The sequence below is a fragment of the Tyto alba genome, unplaced genomic scaffold, assembly GCF_018691265.1.
Source record: "Tyto alba isolate M040663 unplaced genomic scaffold, T.alba_DEE_v4.0 Super-Scaffold_34, whole genome shotgun sequence".
In the NCBI taxonomy this organism is placed as follows: domain Eukaryota; kingdom Metazoa; phylum Chordata; class Aves; order Strigiformes; family Tytonidae; genus Tyto; species Tyto alba.
Genome location: NW_024881309.1, coordinates 2,611,444 through 2,632,635, shown reverse-complemented (window position 1 = coordinate 2,632,635; position 21,192 = coordinate 2,611,444). Strand labels below are relative to the sequence as shown.

General features: G+C 38.8%; 1 protein-coding gene across 5 annotated transcripts in view; it reads left to right on the top strand.

The window, feature by feature from the left end:
- LRRTM4 (leucine rich repeat transmembrane neuronal 4) overlaps positions 1-21,192 on the top strand; it is a 485,034-nt gene that overhangs the window by 139,469 nt on the left and 324,373 nt on the right. For all 5 annotated transcript variants that reach the window (XM_032989994.2, XM_032989993.2, XM_032989992.2 and 2 more), the window contains 3 exons: positions 5,456-5,562; positions 14,745-14,852; positions 16,280-16,351. The gene's annotated coding sequence lies outside the window, so the exon portion shown is untranslated. The remainder of the gene's footprint in view (positions 1-5,455; positions 5,563-14,744; positions 14,853-16,279; positions 16,352-21,192) is intronic.

Here is a 21,192-nt window from a genome sequence, read left to right as displayed (position 1 = left end):
CAAACTACAGCAACTGATGTGTCCAAAGATGCTTAAGATACAAGTTTATTTTCTACTGATTTGTAAGAAGTATTTCATATGTGTTAATGGAGTTTCCAGCTGGGGAGGTTAATAAAAAGCTGGTCCTGGAGTTCAGTATTTTCTGAAGATCAAGTCCAGCCATTTTTAGTATTTGAAACAGTTCTGAAGTCACACACACACACACTACACACCCCCCAAATAAACCCCAAACTCAGGCTCCTTTTAAATCACTTTCTGTCAGCAGTCCTAACTTCAGGCGCTCAAATGTTTACTAATCTAAAAAAAAATAATTGTGGTGTGGAAAGACATTATTGTTATTTTAAACAATTCTGCTCAACACAGGTTAGCTTTTAGCAACATCATATTCAGGATAATCAGGATTACATGAATATCCAGTGTTTTGTGTCTGAATATTAAATAGCTTCAAATTCAGCAAAGGATTTTCAATTGCATTGCTGGTAAACTGTTTTTTTTTCTTCATTTCTTACTATCTGAAGTGAAGTAGAAAAAAATAAAGTGGGCTAGGAAGTGTCTGAAGTCGGAAACTTATCCCTGTCCTTCAATTTTGTGGCAAATAATTGGGCCCTGGAGGAATTGGCTGTTCAGTTGTTCTCTCGGGTGTAGTAGGTGTGTGTTGGCTTTGTTTCTTACAGCTACCTCACAGCAAGACATTCTGGCAGGAGCCCTAAGGACTGAGACCTCAAAGTGGGGGGAAGGAGGCTCGAAGTTGAGGGGTCAAGTTAATATGATCCAGAGCCCCACTCAATGGAAATACCCACAAGGGAAAAAACTCCAAACATTTTTAGTAAATTCTGTTTCAGTCTTAGGATGGTAAATTCACTGACAGGTTTTTATCATTCACCCTATCCAGTTTTGGCTACATGTCATTCCTACTAGCCCTTAAACTTTTTAGACAAGTTATTTCTCTCTACTAGTGTGTGTATAATAATGTGTCCATGTAAACAGTATGCATTTGGTTTGTGGGGGTTTCCTAAGGTGTAGCTGCTTAAAATTTAGCTGGAGTGCAGGGAAATCTTTCACAAGTATTTGCTAATTTAGGAGTATAGGTCTCATTTATGAATGTGCCATTGATGCTCGGGAGAGCAGAGGGGTTGGACAGTCTATATGGAGGTCGAAGTAGTGAACGACTGAGGAGATGGATCCCTGCTCTGGGGGGCAACGGACAGTGCTTGAGTCCTTTGGGCTGGATGATTTAGGTGTGGTAACATTGACATTCTGTTCCTTGTACTTAAACTCTGCTAGTGCTGGAGCTCAGTTTCCCCATCTGTAAAATGTCAGTCATCATTTTACTGATGAGAGCTCATAGTCATCAGGTCTCTTCGCTACACAGCAGTTGTTGATCCTGATGCAGCGACATGCAGATCCTTGATCCAAATGGATTACAGTTTCCTGGGACCTCAGGAGAATTCCGTTTTCTTACTGCTTAAGTTTGAAAATTGAAATGTGACTCCAGACAAACATCTGTATGCAGTCAGAAGCTGAAAATCCTTGATCCTGTGTAGTCATCCATTTTCTTCAGCGAGTCTTGCTCAGCATGAGCATCCACTAGATAGATTCAAAATGTAGGCCTGTTTTAATGCTGAGCATTATATTAAATGGTGAATGTTATTATACATTCAGGTACTTTTACAAACCACTTTTCATGAAGTTCTTCCATATTTTCAAATAACAACACCCAATTAAGCACTTGAATCAGTGCTGCCCTCAGCAGAGATGTAATTAAGCAGGTGTTTAAATCCCTTGTTAAATTAGTCTCTTATATTTTTCTTTCCTAATCTACCATTACTATTCCTGTCCAGAAAAATAATGGGAAAACAAATGAATCCTGAAACCCTAGCTTCGGGCTTTTAAGGGTCAAACTATATCAGCCATGCAAAGTAGATCTATGGAATCTAATCAAATTTAAGTGGAACAAAGCAGATTTAAATATGAAGCTGCTGGGTAACAGCAGTGAATGGCAAAACATCACTTCTCTAGGAAGGAAAAAAGTTAAATGGAATAAAAATCCACTTCCAAAAGGGCATTATGTGGCACTTTTCCCAACTAATGGCTTGACTGCTGTAATTCAGAATGCTCACAAAATGTATACATGGCCTGGCCATAAAGAGAATAGGGAAACAAAGAGGTTGCTAATTCAATTACAAATGTTATAGATCAAGCTCTTTACTATTCATCCAAATGGAAATTTACACTAAATAACATTATCATGATTTGGCTCAGCAACTTAATGGACTAAGACTCTCACATCTAACAGATTGCCTGGTCTCTACTAGGTCTTGAAAATTGTCTCTCTTGTGGGTAACTTTAACCAAGCCTCAATATACTCTCGTTATGGAATAAACAAAATAAAGTCACATCATCATTTTCATTATGTTCACTTAGCTGATAGATGCATTAAATAATTTCTGTGTAAGGTTTGGTCCTGTCCTGGTTCTGGCCAGTGCAAGAGATACAGGGTCTTTTGGAGGGCTGTACTTTTGAACAACTTTCCAGAGATGTTTGGTAACCCAAACATGCAGATTGGAGCCTAGATTTTTTTTTTTGTTTGTTTGGTTGGTTGGTTGGTTTTTTTAGGATACAAAGCATCTCACCTGGTCCTTTGAAAAATATTCTGGACCCTTTTGGTCTTACAAGTTGGTTCTTTTAGATTTGAGTACCATGTAGATTAATTGAAGTACTTCCATTTTCATGTTCCTTTGTCCCAAGGCTGCTAGGTATTTCAGACCATTGCATTAATATTCGTTAACGGGGTACGTGTGTGTGTGTGTGTGTTATGTATCCTGCTATCCAGTTATCAGAATTTGCTAATACTGTTTGCCCCAGAATGGTGATGAACGCACTGCCAGACTGGCCTTAATACTCTTCAGGACTTAGTAAGGAGGAGCTTAGAGCTTTAAGAACATCATATATTGTGAAGGCTTATTTAAAAAAAAGACAGAGAGGAGGAAAGGAGTGTGTATGTGTGCAGATGGATATGTAGATGGACCCTACCGGTAGGGGCTGATGCTGTAGGAGTTCTGCTGGTGCTGTGAAGAAGTAACTGAAAGTTGAGCAAAGGAGACATTTTCACATGTTTTAAATATGCTGCTTCTCTTGTGCTGGTGTACCATGTTTATTCAGCTTGATTTGGTGGAGCAAAATGAATGGTTTGGTAACAAAGGGGCACAAACTTCAAACTAGTATAAAAATTAAATCCTGCATGATGTTGGTTCACCCAAAAGCTTGTCCATCATTAGTGTGCATCCAATGAACTTCAGAGTATTTCTAGGAAAATTTAGATGGAATTAATTTTTTTGTGGGTTTCTCTGTTCCCACGATGTATGATGCCCTTGGCCAGCTAAACTTCTTTCAAAAATCTGGTTTTGGATTTTGGTGTCTTCTGCTTTGGGAAGTAATGAGGGCTAGCCCTCTGAAGGCAGCTGGGACCCTTTAGCCTTGAGAAGAAAAAGCTTAGAGGGCTCTTATCAGCATGTGACCCGATGAGAGGGAGTGAAAATGATGGAGTCAGCCTCTTCTGAGGGGTATCCAGTCACAGGACAAGAGGTACTGGGAAAAAATTGAAATATAGGAAATTCCATTTAAACTAAGAAAAAATTTTATTGTGAGAGTGGCCAAACCTTGGAACATATTTCCCAGAGAGGCTGTGGAGTCTTCATCCTCAGAGATACTCAAAACCTCACTGGACATGGTCACGGGCAGCCTGCTCTAGCTTATCCTGCTTCGAGCAGGGGTTTGGACTGGCCGATTTCCAGAGGTCACTTCCAAACCACAACTGTTCTGTGGCTCTGAGATTTAAGAACCTAATCCCTATTGGAAGGCAATGAAGATAAGTGTCCTAGACTTTTAAATGGCTTCTGGAAATGAGAGTCAAGCTACTCAATCAGTTACAATGCTGAGTGGAGAAGTAATGTCATACGCTGAAAAAACTGTGTTCAATTTCTACACAACCTTCTAAAAGCTTACACAGAGATGTGTGGTTCTGGTGCTTGATATGAAACACCTCAAAACTTATTTTATGAGCTTTAAAGTCCCTGAAGTACTTCCATTTGTGCAACTATTACTTAACACTTAAAACAGCCATAATTCTGTTTGTTAAATTCTGAATCCTAGATGAAGTAGCAAATTTCTACACATTTCTTCTTAGCTCCATGATTATTAAATATAGACTGTGCAGTACCTATTGATGAAGAGTTCATTGCTTAAAAGGTTGCTTTCCTAAAAATAAAGAGGAACCAAGCAACATTTGCTGTGCCAAGGCTCATTTCTTCTGCCTATGAGGGACAATAAGCATGTGATTTGAAAGGTCATTGGTTCTGTTGTATGCTAATAAACAATTAGTATGGCTGGGGGGAAGATGCGGCATCAACTTCTTTAGAATGTATTTCTAAGCAAATTAGCCATTCATGACAAGTTAAGAATACTGGGGTTAACATCTCCTGGATGATTTCTCAGCCATCATTTCAGTCTTTGTGAAAATATTGCTGTTTAATCAGCTCTGGCTAACAATTATTTTTCTCCTTGACAGGCACCTTCTGGGAATTCAGTTCACCCCTGAGATTATTATTTTTTTTTTTTTCTATTGTAACATTTTTATAGCCGATAAGGAAAAAGGATTTAGAAAAAGAAAATAACTGACTTTTCCTTCCAGGCAGTTATGATGTTGTATGCATATGAAATATATGTGCATAGAATCTAAATTTGATGTTCCTCCAATCATTTTATTGCAGTGGTAGTGGTGGAGTTTCACACATTCTTGTAATTACAATCCTGCCCCCTTACCCCCACCCCCTAACACACACACACACACACACTGCTGCCACACAAAAACTGACCATCTGGTCAACATATAGAAAGCAGAATAACTGTGATTGTGGATGGAAGCACCTAACTCGCTCAATGCCAGATACTGCAGTTTAAATAGTACCCACAAAAGACTTGCTCTTCCTATTTCTGAATTGCTCAGGAACATCTGCAGGCTAGCAATCACTTTTTTTTTTTTTTTTCCCCTCTAATCATTGAAAAACACATTTTAGACTTCCTGGAATGACTTTCACCTGTCCTGTTTCTTTACTTGGCTTTCATATTAGTTTTGCCTGCCATTTTTTGGGTGCCAAGGGATATTCTCTTACTCAGTTTCCAGAATACAGGAACATTGAATCGGGATTTTTTTTTTTTTTTTTTTTCAAATGGCAGAAAAGCTGCTGCTGCACAAATAAGTGCAACCAAGTCGGGTGGCTGGGAAAGCAGCGCGTGGCAAGCAGGAAGGCTCCAAACATATCTTTCCTGCCAAGAGCCGGGTTTCTTGTTAGAGTCATGTTGGGGCAGGGGGGAGGTGGAAGAACCATGTAACTCTGCAACTCTTCTTGCTTCCAAGAGGACCTAGCTGACATTGTCCTTCTTGTTCTGTCCCCAGGTTTTCTCCAGCATGCTGCAGAGTCCATCCTGTTCAGCTCAGAATTCTCAGGAGGATTGCCTGGCACAGCATTTCTCCAAGGCTTAGGGAATTTGGGGGAAAACAGGGTATGTATGCAGTACATTTTTTTCCTGGATGTGAGGTGAGCTTTGTGTATTTTAATCCCAAGTGGAGGAACAAGCTGTGCATGTGCTAGAGCTGGACAGAGCGGAATGACATCCACTGTGTCTGGGAAATCTCAGACAAACGATGAAAAGTTAGCAAGCCTGCCTGGTGAAATGATAGGGCAGAAAACTTGCAGGTGTTCAGAAGAATGTGCCCATCGGCATCTTCCAGCTGCGTTATGGTAGAAACAGAAAGTCCTCAGTTAGCAATAGCTTTGTCAAAAGTACAACAGTTTACTGGAGGCAGGGAGATGGCTACTGCCAGTCTAGCACATTATCGCCTGCAATTACTACAAGTGCTGCTCCAGACAAACACTGGAAATAATGATCATAATCTTTTGAATAGTTACATCTCTCCTTTACCTCCTTTAGTCAACAAAAATATTTAGGTACTTGAGTTAAGTACACTGCACCTTTTGTCGTGGGAGATGCTTTTGTAGCATCAAAACAGCATCTAAAATACCTTTAGCTGCTTCTGTTACATTGAAGCTTTCAGTTTACCATTCTGTGTTGATGGTACAGGAGTCTAACTTCTTTTGCTTTTCTTTGTTTATTTTTAATTAACTTTTTTATCGTTTTCAGCACACAAAGCAATCAAATTATAGCAGTTAGAGAACATTAGTGAATAGAGATACAATCCTCCATAAACAGTAAACAAGGGAACATTTCTTAGGCAAGTTTTGCACCACTCACTACCACACATGAAAGCATTACATTGCACATAGGGCAAGATTGATGGCATAGAAGGTACCAAGAGAGATAAATGACTGACAGAAGAGTAGAAGAGTCCCTCATTAAACAGCATTTTATAAATGAATTAACTTTGTAAACATGATATGCAAGAGATACGAAGAAGTTGTTCTAAATGCCAAAAGAACTCTCCCAAATCATCATAATAAAATTTTAATTTAGATTTCATTTATAAATAGGTTTTAAATGATTAATACAAAAGTGAACAGGGAATTTTTCCCTCATAGGAATGTTTCTGAGATTGCTAGAAGTTTGCAAATGAGGACAAAGCAAATTTTCAAGCTTCTTGTAAAGCTGGAAGGTGTAGGAGGGCAGAGGCAAACACACAGAGGCTTGACCAGTTTCCACCCCTTGAAGAGCCTGTTGAGCTGGGCACTTCTGTGGCAGTGGAAGACTGAACGTCAGGTCCTTGTTAACTTGATTCAGACTGCTTGGCTTCTACACTCAATCTAGCTCATACGTGCTTAGTAGCTACCTTAATAAATTGTTATTTATATGTTTGAAGACTAGAAGAGACCATTTAATCATTTTTTCTGACCCCTTTACAAAGTAGGTCACAGAATTGCCATATTAATGTCAATTGATTGCTGTAATTAAGAGACCAAATCAGTGAAAGCATTGCTTAGAACTGTAGGTTACACTCCCATCTAATAACTTTTCTAGATGGCCTACTAGTGATGCTGCCACTATGCTAATAAAAATCTGTTTATCATTGATAAACTAGTCCTAGAACCTCTTTTTCATGAATAATAATTCTAAAAGCTCATTTAGAGACAGTCAAAGGTGGCCCCTAATTTTGAACACTGTATGTGCAGCTTAAGATAGTGTAGACCTTATATCAAATATAATATTCCCAAATCTAACTCGGATCAGTAAGAGTTCATTACCTGCACAAGTTCCAAAGACAAGGTACAGGGTACTTTGTGCTGTGCAACCATTAAAGAGTGAACTGAAAATCTAGAAATAGAGCTGGAAAATAGAAGGACTTTTCATCCCGAGAGTTTGAAATTTTAGTTCTCCCCAAAACAAAATGGCCAAGGAAGATACTTCAGAATCTTCTATGACACAAAGTAGTTTGCAGTATGTTGATTTGTCCTTTCTTCTGTTTTAGAATATAATCTTGAAACATAACACTTAGGATGAAGGCTTTGCATTAGCCAGAAGCAACTTGTATCTTGGACAGTTCTTTCTATTGGAAAGTCAGGTTAAAAACTCTTCATTCTGCTCTTGATAGAGGCAGCCTGTGAAAATGAATTTACGTTGTTCTCTTACCTATTTCTTCAGCATTTATGATACTGGCAAGGGTCAAGTGTGCGGGTGAATGCAGAGGTGGTCAACGCCTCTCAACTGGGACATCTGGGGGAGAAGTTTTGGTGTTGAGAGGTCAGTTCTGGCTCAGTGCTTGCTTTAATTCTGGGTTCCTTTGCTGGGAATGACAAGAGTTGCCTCAATTGGTGAGGTGTTCTGTGTTTTTTTTATATATCAGTATGTCAACCGGGAAATTGCCTGAAACTAACGTTATCTGATATAGGACATCGAAGAGCTCTCTTCTTTTTCACTTTCTGCCTCAGATTTGAACTGATGAGCTAGTATTTAAAACACTCAGTAATAATGACCAATCTCTGCATTATCCAGGGATTATAACTGAAGACAACTACTTTGGATGCTTACTCGCAAGCCTTTCTTAATGGGGTTTTGTCTCCTGGTCACGTGTCTATAGAATTTAGTTGAAAACCAAATGCTGTGGAAAATTTACATTACACCCCCGAGTTTCATTGAGCAGAGAGCACTTTTCAATTCAAGAGTGAGCTGCAAAGCTTAAACCGGGCAAAGAATTCATTATTTTAATGATAATAATTTACACTTGCATGGGAGCTTTCATCCAAGAAATATCATGTTAGAATTTTTCATTCATAGTCTCTCCAAGTTGAGGTAATTTCACCTTGATAAGTATGTGTATTATATTTGCTTTTGCTGTTTGGGAAAGAAAAAATGAAGATTATTGTAGTTTGTACAGTTGAGTGTTTATTATAGAAATATTTTACATTTATATTGTAGTTTTCTTGAAATCTGAATGTGGTTTTGAAACACTAGTTTAAACTTGTCGATACCCCTATTATGTAAAATTAGTCCACTGCTGTATACGTGGGGAAACTGAGGTAATAACCTCCTAGGTCTATTCTGTTTCTTGGGTTTTTTTTTCTATTCAGAGTAAATCAAAGCAGTTAGTGGTTTGCATCTCTGGAAGTCGGGTCCCATTACCAAGATCAAATCTAGTGGTCCAACTCAGCCGTGTCCTCAAACATAAAATCTTTTCCCTTAAAAGAGATTTCTCATCTGCCTAAAGTGAAGCATGTGCATAAGTGATTTTTTGAATGCAGAGGGTATGCCTGGTGTTTTGTTGAACTGGAGGGTAAAGCTGTGGCAGAAGCAGGGATGGATGGAACTGTTCAGCTCTTGCTCTTAGGGCCTGGTCCAACACACCTCATGGTTAGTGATTTTTTCCATTATTTCAGTCAAGCTCTTCATATCTTCAACTTTGCAACACAGCATGTTTTTTCTTTTCTTTCCATACATGGTAAATAGAACCAGTTTTGCCTCTTGATGTGTAATAAATTCCCCATACAGAAGCTCTGTTTTCTTTCAGCTATTGTGCTTTTGGAGGCTCTGCATAAATATACAAAAGCTTATTTCTATTTTTTTTTTTCTTATGCAATTCTCTATGCACTATTTGCTTAAAAAACTAGAATTGCTTTTTTTTTTTTTTTTTCTTTCTCTTTCCCAAAAAGCTGTGGGGAACTTTTCATTTAAACATGTGCAAGCAACATAAGGCAGACCAATAACAAAAAGTCAAAGCCATTTCATAGAAAGTGTTTCAGAAATGCTAATTGATCTAAATGAGCTTAGAAAGCATTTTACAGAGAAAGTATCCAAAATACAGGATGGATTGCAAGATATATTCTCTTAGTAATATATTACTGCAGTGTTTCATTGCTGGATTTATATATCAGTTTTAACTTCTAGTCTTGATTATGTCATAAAGATTTCATAGATTATTATTGTTTTGTTTTGTTTTTTTCTCTGCCAGTAAGCTACTTTATTAACTGGTGGTTGGGAGTGACAAATTTTGATCAAACTTAAACTTTTAATATATTCCAATTAGTGGATGGATATGAAATTATTACGTCTTTGTTCATCGTTACTGCAAGAGTTCCACTGCTTTAAAAAATCCCACCACTTTGGCCCTGCAAAAACTCAGAAAACACTCTAATGTCACCAGTAAAAAGTCAAAACTGCTAAAGCAATTAATCATTTCATTCTCCTTGGCAAAGAAAGAAATATGTTTTCATTCTTTATTTTCACATGCACATTGAATAAATATATTAAAAATCCCCCCAAAAGATAATGTTGGACTGCTGACAGGAATTCATTCAGCACAGTAATATTTAATGGCTTGGGTTGATGGATTATTGTTACATCTGGAAAAACAGGGAGTAGTGTTTGTACTTTTGTAAGAGTACCTGAGGTACAGTAGTGATTAAAGGTCGTATTTATTGCTTAAAGAAGGTGGTTACCATCCAGTAGTATGTAGCCACTGGTCCAGGGAACCAGCTCTCCCGTAGATATTCTTTGGATTGTCTTATGCAGTGGGGTTCTGTTCCTTGGCCAGGGCTACAGTTATTCCAAGAATTGTTCAAAGGTATTCCAAAATTTATTTCGCCCAGGAAATCCCAGTTTCGTACGCTCAGGCAGATTTTCAGAACAGCGTTTGGCCCACTTTGGAAGAACCATTTTTTACATCTGAATATTTAAACCACTGTCGCAGGAGCATGGCTGATTGCCACCTCGGAGTTTTTCTGCCAACTAACTTGGGAGGAGAGCCTTAACAGTTCAAGGATTATGTTGTATATCTTTGTCAGCAAGCAGCATCTGTCAGAGAAGCCAGCCTGATGAATTCCAGCAAATATCCCCGGTAATGTTAATCCAGAGACTAAGGTTCAAGAGGGACTTAAAACAAATATGTGGACATAACATTAACTAAAGCTCTTCATTACTTGCAAGATAAGTTTATTTCTTCCTATCCCCACTTCCTTCTTTGCTTTCTTTCCACCAGTGCCCTTATTAATGAACTGTGAAAGCTGACATTTCCAATAAGGAACAATTAAATCTGAAACTAAATTAAATGAAGTAATTCATTTACAAAATAATAGCTAACTAGCATGAGGATGGTGAAAAATGATTGCAAGTCATGGGGAAAAAAAAAAGAGTAAATTAAGTCTGACTACATTAATGTTCTTTAAATACTTCTGCTGCTCAGAAAATTAAATGGGAAACATCTTATTAGCTATCTTACACATAAGGTAGTAATGTATATATTCAGCTTGACAAGTATTACAGGACAGAAATCCTTCATAGATGTCAGCGTGAGGTACTTTAATTCTTAACTTTCAGCACCCTTTTCTTGCAAAGGTACTACAACAGTTCTGGAGCAAGGAATGTAACATGGTGAGTGCATTTGACCTTATAATGCTAGTGAAAGGCAATAATGATGGCCCTTCCAGCCTTCAAATTGTTTCAGTAATGCTCTGAGGCTTTTTAATTCAGGTAGCAGGGTAATTGGCATTGTCTTTGGATGTTTGAGTTGAATGTAGTTAACCACATCGCAGTATTTTCTCAGCCCCGACGGAAGGAATTTGCAGGGTCCTTCTCTGTTTCAGTGGTGTGGAAAGTGCTTGCAGAATAAGGACAGAAGCAAGAACTCATCCTAGGGGAGCTGGCTCAGGAAATACTGTGGACAGTCCTCCAGACAATCGACTTTTTCAGCCTTTTTTCTGTTATACTCTGTACAGATAGAATTCACTTGAAACATGAGTAGCTCAAGGCTTAGGTACGTCTGCCCCATTTTCAGTGTTCTGATGGCTCTACATGGATGTAGAATTTTTTTCCTCTATGAGAAACTTCAGCCAAAGAGCTAAATTTTTGAGAGCTAATCCGCAACTGATACTATGTTATTTCACATAAAATCCAGCCACTAACACTTGTTGCTCTTGCAGTTGGATTTTTCAGGCTGTCCATCCAACATAAACCCAATGTGCTGATCCCTTTAAAACCAAACCTAAACAAGTAATGCAAACAGTGTGGGAATATAATGGAAAAAAACAAACATTACCTGATTTTAAGGGAATGCTAATTGGCTGTGACCAATGCCAGCTTAAGGTTTGCCATGCTGCTTAATGCATTTTTATTTAAAATTGCTTTTTAAGTTTATTTGTGAATCTCTGAAGGCTCAAGTTAATTTTGCAATCAATTATTCTTAGGGGGATTTGTAGAATTCACAGCTCTTCCATAAGAATTTGAGTTTTACTTGGATTAATCTAAAAAACTCTAAACTTCTTGCATACATTCTCTAAAACCCCGTGTGCATTTCCCCCCCCCCCCCTAGACTGAGGAATATTTGAAAAGGAGAATTAGAAAGAGATTTGGACCCAGGTTGAAAAAAGCATTGATTTCCTCAGTTATACTTAAGGCCCTTTCCTTTTGTAAAACAAATAACCTGAATAAACATGTCAGGGAAGATTAAAACCTCATTAATAAGTGTAAACAGAGTGCAAAGAAGGGAAAAAAAAAAAAAAAAAGCTTGGCTGAATTGAATAATGGTGGTAATAAAATCGCTAAACAATATTGCTAGTTAAGAGTCCTGTTAAAGTGAATGTACTGTTGAGATGAGAAGCAGAGCTGCTGTTATCTAACACTCAGGATGAAGATATCTTTTCAATAATTTGATAACATTTTAATGAATAAATTAATAACATTATCCAGGAAATGGAGTTCATAGATAAAGTCAATTCCTTGCCAGTTCCCAAATCTAATCAGAGAAGTTCTGTTTGGGGCTGGTCAGCAATGATGCTTGTCCTCAGCAATATTTTTCCCTGCCCACCTAGAAGGAGACACAACTGCTGAGGCTACCATTATGGCACTGCATGCGTAAGAGGTCTACTTCACAATATTAATGCAAATTATGGCTTTAAGGCTGGCAATTATGCATTTTTATTTTACTGAGGTGAGCAGGATTGTTGCATATATGCTTTAAAAATGCTAAAGAAAACAACTATCTTCTTTTTAAGTGACGTACTTTTAAAGACAAATTCACAGGAAAGGAGAAATATTACTTGTTATAGAGGAAGCACTTCAACAGATTTTGAGAACCAGATGAAGCTGTGTCAATGTATTGCCAATGCATAAGATCTGTTCTCAAGATGTTTATTTTAAATGGGCAAGGGAGGGGAAAAAGAGTAGAGGGAAGACATTAATGAAGGACAGGGCAAAACTAATGCAGAGAAGTAACATTTCCATAGCAAATGACATGATCAGAAGGAGGAATGATATTTTTGAATTTAAGGTAAAATTTAATACAAGAGGAGGACTGGAATCTGACTTAGCACAAGTACCTTACGATTATCACCTTTGTTTCACTTTGATAGAAGACTGCAACACTAAATACTGTAATTGTCTGCCTGGCCTTTCAGTCAAGATCAAGCACTGGAAGTTTAATAATAAGACCTTTATTCAAGGCTCCAGAGATACCTCAGATAGTGATGAATGAGCTTGCATGCCTTCACAGCAGAGTTCTGTCTATGTGAGGGTGCTAGCTTGAGTGCCAGAGAGAATATCACTGTTAATAGTCCACTTGAGCTAATTAGCCCTGGTTCATTCTTTTAGCTTAGAAGGCATTGTGCGATGTAGACAATCTCTTGATGCCACAACACCATTTATAACACAGTGCCCCAACAGCACTCATGATTTCAACAGCCCACCTGACATCTGGAGGAAACCCCTCTGTATCCTTTCATAATAACAGGATCCTTATCCTCTCAAAACTATTTGTCAGATAGCTGCTCTTTGTCTAATATAATCCATGTGCTGTCAGGCTGTTTCCTATTTTTCCTTTCACCAGGTCTCCCTAATAATACTTTACACCAAACCCAGGCAGCGCATCCAACGATGTTGGTGAAATAGCAACACAGAGAAGACTAGTCTTGACACAAGGCAACTGCAGCAAGGAACGTGCTGCAGTGCAGGAGCTAACTGTCGCTGTGGATGCAGTCTGAGTGACTGCAGCTCTTACACTGACGGATCCTACGTAGTTTGCTCTTCAGGAATGATTTTCCTCATGCAGTGCTCTCAAGTCCTTCATGCACATTGTGATTTTTAAGCTGTAATGCTAAATACAGAATATTACTTCAGCCAATGTTGAAATGTATTTAATATTTCTGCCCTGATTGAGGAAGGTGTTTTTCACTTCCTTCCAGTGCTTGAGCAAGCTACCCTGGAGCCTGTCTGTTTAAAACAGCTCACAAAGGTGGGTAGCTGCATTTCATACAAAACCCAGGGAGGTTTCCTGCAGAACTCCCCCAGGCTTACAAAGATAACATGCCTGAAGAGAAATCAAACCCACATTTAGGCATTCCTATTCCAGAGCTTCATCTACGCAGTCATACTTCCCAAACCTTTTACATATGACGCCCACAATCCTCCTGACAAAGCAGTCCACTTCAAAATGCAATCATTTTACATAACATCATGTATAGCTCTTCACTAGAAATATTGTATTGTTATTCCAGAGTTTACAGTTTGCTTTTTGCTACTTCAAATATGTTTGGTGTGAAAGGATGTTGGAAGTTTCTCTTCCCAAGCTCAGAGAACTGTATTTGCCCAATCATATTGTCAAGTATAGCAAGTTCCCTGCCTCGGGGTGAGGAAGATATTTATAAATAAGACACTAATTTTCCAGCCCCAGTTAAGTACATTAATGTAAATGCTGTTGTTATACTTGTGCCCTGTAGACATGACCAGTTCTCTAGGGAAAGTAAAAGAGAGAGAAAGGCGCATATAATAATTTGTTTTTCACTAGTGACAGGAATGGATTCATCTTGATCTGCTTAATGGTATTCATTTCCTGATAATAATTCACTATATTTAAGTTTATTCCAGGAGTTTATATAGATCTCAGTCTGCTCAGATTTGATTAGCAAGATGTCTCACGTGTGATCCTGCAAATGGATCAGTCTGTATTTGAAAGGCTTTCAGTCTCCTCTAGGTTAAATTTTATTAAAATGAATACTCTGTGGTAAGTGCATTTTAAGCAAACGCTTGAAGTCTTGCCTGCATTTGAAAAGGTATTGCAAAGCAGAAAGTTAGTTCATGTTTTCCTTTCTGGGGCTGACTAGGTAAGTGTAAATTTTCAGACCGGCACAGCCTGCTCTGATTTACTTCACCTGCCAGAGGCTGCAAGGGGATTTTGTAATTGCTAGAGGCCGAGAGGCCAGGGGCCTGTGTTGGGTGCACACACATCCTCTTCTTTTCACCCCTTCCAGCCTGCCTGTTTGTGCCGAAGAAGAGACTTTATTCCACTTTTCCTCACTTGCAAGCCTGCAGAAAGAAAAGCAAGCCGGACCGGTACCAGAGCGGCGCAGCTGGGGCAGGTGAGTGCGGTTCAAATCCAAACCCCTCAGGCGGGGTGTCTGGGGGCCGCTGCCGCCGGCGGAGGGGCTGGGGCTGGCCATGGGGTCTGTGCAGGGCTGGCTCTGCCAGAGGCAAGGGATGGCTCTGCCAGAGGCAAGGGATGGCTCTGCCGGAGGTGAGGGATGGCTCTGCCAGAGGCGAGAGCTGCCCGGGGTGTGGGGAAGGAGCAGGCGGCCTCTGTCCTCGAGGTGAGAGGCAGGAGCCTGAGCGCCGGGAGCGTGCATGTATGTGTGTCATCTCCTAACGCAGTTATCCCTGAGGGAAAGGAAAACTTCTGTGTATTACTGTCACAAAGAGGGAGGAGAAACCTCTTTGTGCAGAAAGTGCTAGGCTGAGGGTGGAGATTTGGGTTGGGAAAGGTTTTGGGTGGTAACTTTCTCCATACAGTGAAGGCAATCTATGATTTGGAAATGCAGGACAAAATGGCTGCTTAGAGGAGAGGCTGAAGGCTTCCTTGCTGCCTGGTTGTGTCCCTCCCTTGGGAGTCTGTTAGCTTTATACCAGCCAAGAGCTCAACCAGCGCTCAGTTTGGGCAAAGCATGGTGAATACTGCGTTGTCACTTAGTGAGAAGTGGAGTCAGCCTGCTTCATCGTGGGCTTGTCTGAAAACAGTGAATATCAGCACTTTGAAGGGTGATGAAAGTGGCTCTTTTTCACAGAGGCCCTCTGCAGCAAAACAATAGTAGCTCTTCTCTGTCCTGTTGCTGTTTATTGCCTTACCTTGGACTTCTCTTTGTCCTTCTGTTAAATGTTTCTGTTTGTGTAACTGTGAAAATCCTGGTCAGCGTTAGTAGTTTCTTATGACTCTTGTCATAAACTTACATGCTTTCTAAGTTAAAGATTTTATAGTTGTGTGATTGTGAGGAAGTTTATTTTCATTTTAAAATGTCCTTAGTTCTGGGGCTGCCAAGGAAGGCTCAAATACTTAGAAGATGTCTCCTGGAACAGAAGGCAAGGCAATACCTAACACTTCATGTTGGAGTAGAAACTAGCATGAAGCTCATGTGAGAGTTCTGGATAAAATTCTGGTGGATGAGATAGATAGGAGATACTATCAGCACAATTTTGGAGAGAGTCATTCTATGTCTTGCTGTCACTATGTATACAGTGGTAGTGTAACACTGGATGGGCAAAACCACCCCCCTTACTAAAAACTAGTAAAATACTTGGAAGAGGAACAAAAATCCTGTTCTGATCTTTCATAAGGAGATACCAGGGCTAATTAGGAAAGAAAGGGAATGGACAAATTAGATATAGGTAGTTGCACAAACTGAGTAATTCATGTTACTTAAGTCATGGCAGTGGTCCAGTTTATACTGGGGATATGTGATGATAATAGTAAAAAACCTACAAAAAATAGCAATTCACTGATGAAATCTTTTTTCAGCTCATCTTTGCAATGCGGAGAGGAAAGATGGTTTTGAGCCAGAGAGGATGTAGGATGATGCTACTTGATAAGGTAAGACTCTCTTCAAGCAGAAGAAAACAAATGAGTTTATGCTTTCCAGAGTCTAGAAATGAGATGGCACTTCATATTGCTTTTTAAAAATAGATGTGGTTTGCAATACTCAAGGAGAAATACTTTATTTGGCTTCAATTAAGAGAGCTCATTCTGTTTTATGAAGGAATGAGATATCAGATTTTGTAGTTATGACGTTTATTTATGCACACTTAAAATCATTTTCGCATGTTAATGCTGTTTTGAGATTTTTTGTGAACATGTCCTCAGCCAGAGAAGTGATACGTGATGTCTGCTGAATGGATTTGCTCTTAATTATAGTGAAGTGTATCTGAAGTAGTTCAAACTTGAGAATGGCCTACTAGAAAGGCTCTGCATTTTTATGGGTGTTGGCAAGATCTGGCTTTCAGACTTTGTCTGGATTGATAAGAATAGCAAGTCTTCAGTGCTATCTTTTACTTATCTTTTGCTTCAACTTAGCAGAGATTTGTTTTATCACTGCAAGGCTGGAAATTCTGGCTAAAATTGAGATGGTGCTGAGTGACCCATGGAATGACTGCAAATGATTCTGCTTGTCTTTTCCTTAGAATTAAAAAGAATACAAAGTACAAACCAATGTTTTTACTAATTTTACCCAATTGTGTGTTATACAAGAAAGGAAAAAAAAAAAAAAGTTAAATCTTCCCCAAAGATGATCTTTGTTATTGTTCTTTTTAATATAGGAAACTGGCTTACTTTTCAGTTGCTCCTTTTTTAATCAAATATTGCAGAGAAAGAGCAGTACTGCAGTAATCTGTATGAGTCTTAAAAGAACAGTCTTACTTAATATTGAAGCTGCATTCTGTCTAGTAGTAGTCTGTAGTAAGGAATCCTTTAGGCTGAAAATTGAAACTGCAGGTGTGTTGAAAATTGTTTTTTGGAGTTTGCGTCTCAGCCTGGCTTGGGCAAGTCAATTGTGGTCAGTGAAAGCCTAATTACTGGCTTAGAAAACAGGTTGATAATGATGCAAAAATGGTAGTGAGGCAGCATCCAAATGAAAATAATTAGCATATTTGCCTTAATACTTAAGTCATTTATTCCCTAATCATCTGTCCCAGAAGCTTCTATTTCCCATTGAAATTTACTCAAGGATTTTAGGTATTAGTATTAGCAGCATTAATATTTTTGTTGATTAAGGTCGAACAGAAGTCATGAACTAGAGACTAGAAGAGTGGCATAGAAAGATGGAAAAACACTGAAAAAAAATGCAATACAGGGGAATGTGGCTGGCTATTTGGATCCATTTGTAAACTTATGTGCATGTCAACTTTTTGTTTGCTTTGTATTTTCTTAGAAAAAAAAAAACCCTCAGTGCTGCAATAATTATTTAAAAGCTCGGTTATTTTAAAAAGTGCCTGTTAACCCAAGTTCAATGAAAAACACAACCAGAAGCTGGGAGTTAATCCTTGCCTCTCTTTCTGGCCTTTAGGAGTGAAGTAATCACAGTCAGGACTAGATATGAAATGCCAAGGAGTCCACATTTGGAAATAGATTTTAATGAGCAGCTAGTACTCAGTGTTGTTGGGACAACTATGGGTAGAGATGTTGACATGAGAATCCAGTTACATGGGTCTTAGTTTTGGCCCTGTTAGTATTAATTTTGAAACATCGGTAGAGGAGGACAATCCTTTTCCTTAGCTACCTCTATGGGAGCTTGAAAGCTTAGGTTTGATGTTTGTATTAATTTCTGTATATTAGCATTAGGCTCTGTTGCAAGCATAAATATTTCTTACATGAAAAATTCAGCATTCTCTGTTAAATATTTCAGAGCTACCGTAAACTTTTATCAGTCACTTTAATTGACAGGCTCCTTTAGTTCTTTTTTGCTTTGAATAATTAAATCTTCCTATTTTCATATAAAAACCCAAACCCCTCAAAACCTGTGAATGTTCTTACTGTGTTCTGTCCCTTGGCAGTTGCATGTTCTCAGAGTTTCTCTTTGCCTTATGGCCTGAAGAAAAAATTTCACTGACTACTTCCCTGAGGTTTTTAGGTCTTGCAAGAACTCGTATCCCCCAGTGGTCCTTCTCCTATAGGTATTTCACACTTCAAACCAGCGAGGCAGGAGTGCTCTTACATTAGCATTAGGCTTTAGTCTTTGCATATACCTACTGTTCTGTGAGAAGAATAATTAGCAGTAACATTTGAAGTCATGTGGATCCCACGTGCTCTGTAGAGGGTTGGCAAAGTATCAAACCCGTCGGCTTGGTGTAACGATTTGGGTTTTAGGAAATGTGAATGAAACTCTGGTCTTGCAATCAGATCTGTAAGCATTGTTCCTTTTGCCTCTGGAGGATTCCTGCTGATTCCAGCGAGGATCCCAGGTCTACTCAGAGAACGAATGCCTTGACGTGCAGCTTCCTGGTTGAGATGCAAACAAGGGACGTTTTGGTCCAGTGTTGCAGTTACCTTATACCTTGTATCTGATACTTTCTCTTTTGGTTTTGTCTTAGATTTCTGGTACAGCTGTTGAACAAAGTAGTCGTGTTTCTGGTCCTTTCAAAATAAAATTTTTATGCCTAAGAGATAATAAATAATTAATCCTATATTAAGTCCCTAAGGTATTTTGATATGTTGACAAACATAGTAATCTCAGTTCAGTATCTTCCTTCTGCTTCCAGATGCTTAAGAGGAAATGATATATTGCTGTCTTGCTAGCTGTTGAAGGTTCTGCTCCTTGTCAGGGTGCTTGGTCTTGGTGAAGTTGTAAGACTTGATTGAGGCAAACAGCCTGCAGTACTTTCTTGCTATCATTCTCCTTGAAGAGGACATTCTAAAAGAAAGCTCTGCTTTGAGGTAGGAAGTAATTCTTGATTGTCCTATCAGAAGTGCAGCTTTGTAAATAACTGCAGAATAATTTGTAGAATACTACAAAACAATGCTTGTTTCACTAAGTACCATGGAATTTAATGAACACATAACAGGAATGTGGGCTGTAATGAGTAAAAACGTAGCAGCAATGGGAGTCATCGTGACACCAGTGAGAGGAATCTCAGAGAAGAATCTAGGATTTTGGCAACATCAGCAATAGTTTTGGAGAAAGACTGCAGCCTCTTTGCACACTGGCACCCCAGATTGAGAGTAGGGGAGAGCATCCTATTCTGAACCTGTTGTTAAGACGAAAGTAATGGTGAATGTCCCATGCAGAATTCAGGTTTCCTGTGGCTTTGGCTGCTGTTACACACTGGTCTACAGTTAACTCTAGTTACATCACTCTGGCTTGTCAAAACATGTACATTTGCTTTCCATCATCCACTTAATGACTTGTCTTACTTTCTCAGAGAAATGGTGTTGTTTTTTTTTTTTTTTTTAAAAAAATCAATTAAATAGGCAACTTGTGGACACTTTAATAAGATTTAAGATTTAATAGTACTTTTAGTAACTTAAGTCATTTAAGTCTACCTCAAACTGAAGCATGGTAAGCCTTGGGCTGGCCAAGAGGTACAATTTTGAGTGATCAATTTTGTGGGTGACAAAGTAAGGGACTTTCCCCGTTCCCCAGTTCCAAACACAACTGAAGAAAGCCCAGGGTTTCTCAATTCAATTTTAGTGCTTATTCTCCACTTCATGCTTGCTTTCCATAAGATAGGGGGGAAAAAGCTTCTGTTGCTGTAATATAAAGACTAATCTTGGTTTTGATGTAAATAGTTAATAGCAACGTAGTATTTAGTTCAGTGATTGAATTCCTCAGCAAATAAACCTTTAGTTTCAGTTCCATGCCTGGTAGCTATGAGAGATTCTGGCTGCAAAACATCCACTTGCATCTTACCCTCAACAGGTCATGACATTAAATCAGCCTTTCAAAAGTAATTAGGGATCTTCTCATTTTTATATGCATGTGATGACTTGGAACTGTTTGACTTCATTTGTCCCTGTCTGTTTATACCACAGTGGGCTGCTAAACATTTTGTCATGTGTTTTGTAAACATAGATAATCTGTGTCTGTAGTATTTAGCATTCTCTGTATGAAATTACATCAAATGTTCAATTGTGGAGAATTTCCTTGTTTCTTTTTTTTTTGTTGTTTGGGGAGACAGAAATTCTTCAGGGTGTTTTCTCTATGAGAGAATCTACCTTGATGAGATCCTCCCCTTTCTGCCTGATGCTGGTTTTTTTCGGACTTAAAAGAAACAAAATGACAGAAAGGAACCCTTATTTATTACCAGTAAAAAGGATCCTGGGAAGTAACAGTGAATGAAGGAAAGCTATTAAAAGAACCAGACAAATGCAAATATAATTTAAGGCACGTCAACTATGTAGCAAATACTGTGTTACTGAGTCTTAGTTCAGATGCCATCCAAGATCAGAAATACCCAGAGGTGGATAGACACTGCATAATGACATGCTTCTGGAGCAACAATAATTAAATTACTTCAGTTATTCTTGTTTCGTTATGCAAACAATATTATCCAGCTTATTTTTTCAGATGTATTGGGTGACTGGGATCCTCTTGACGTACAGCTGTTTGCTATAGATTCAGGAAACAGTTTCACTCAAGACTTGGATTCCCTTCCTCCCCTTCCTTCCTGCTCTAGTTCCCGCACTGACTTTATTCTTGTGGAGTTGAAGTGGCTGCAAGCTTGGAGTAAAATCTTGACCCTGTTCAAGTCAATGAGAGTTTTGTCATTGGCCGAAGAAGAGATAGGATTTAACATGTAATGATTATTAGAGCATCAGACTCGATTCCTGTTGAGAAAAACGCTTCTTATCCCTGCTGGTTCCAATGTCAGTGACCTTCCTTCCTGTCCTCAAAATCCCATCATCCACAAAAATAAGTACATAAATACATTAGTTGAGGGAAG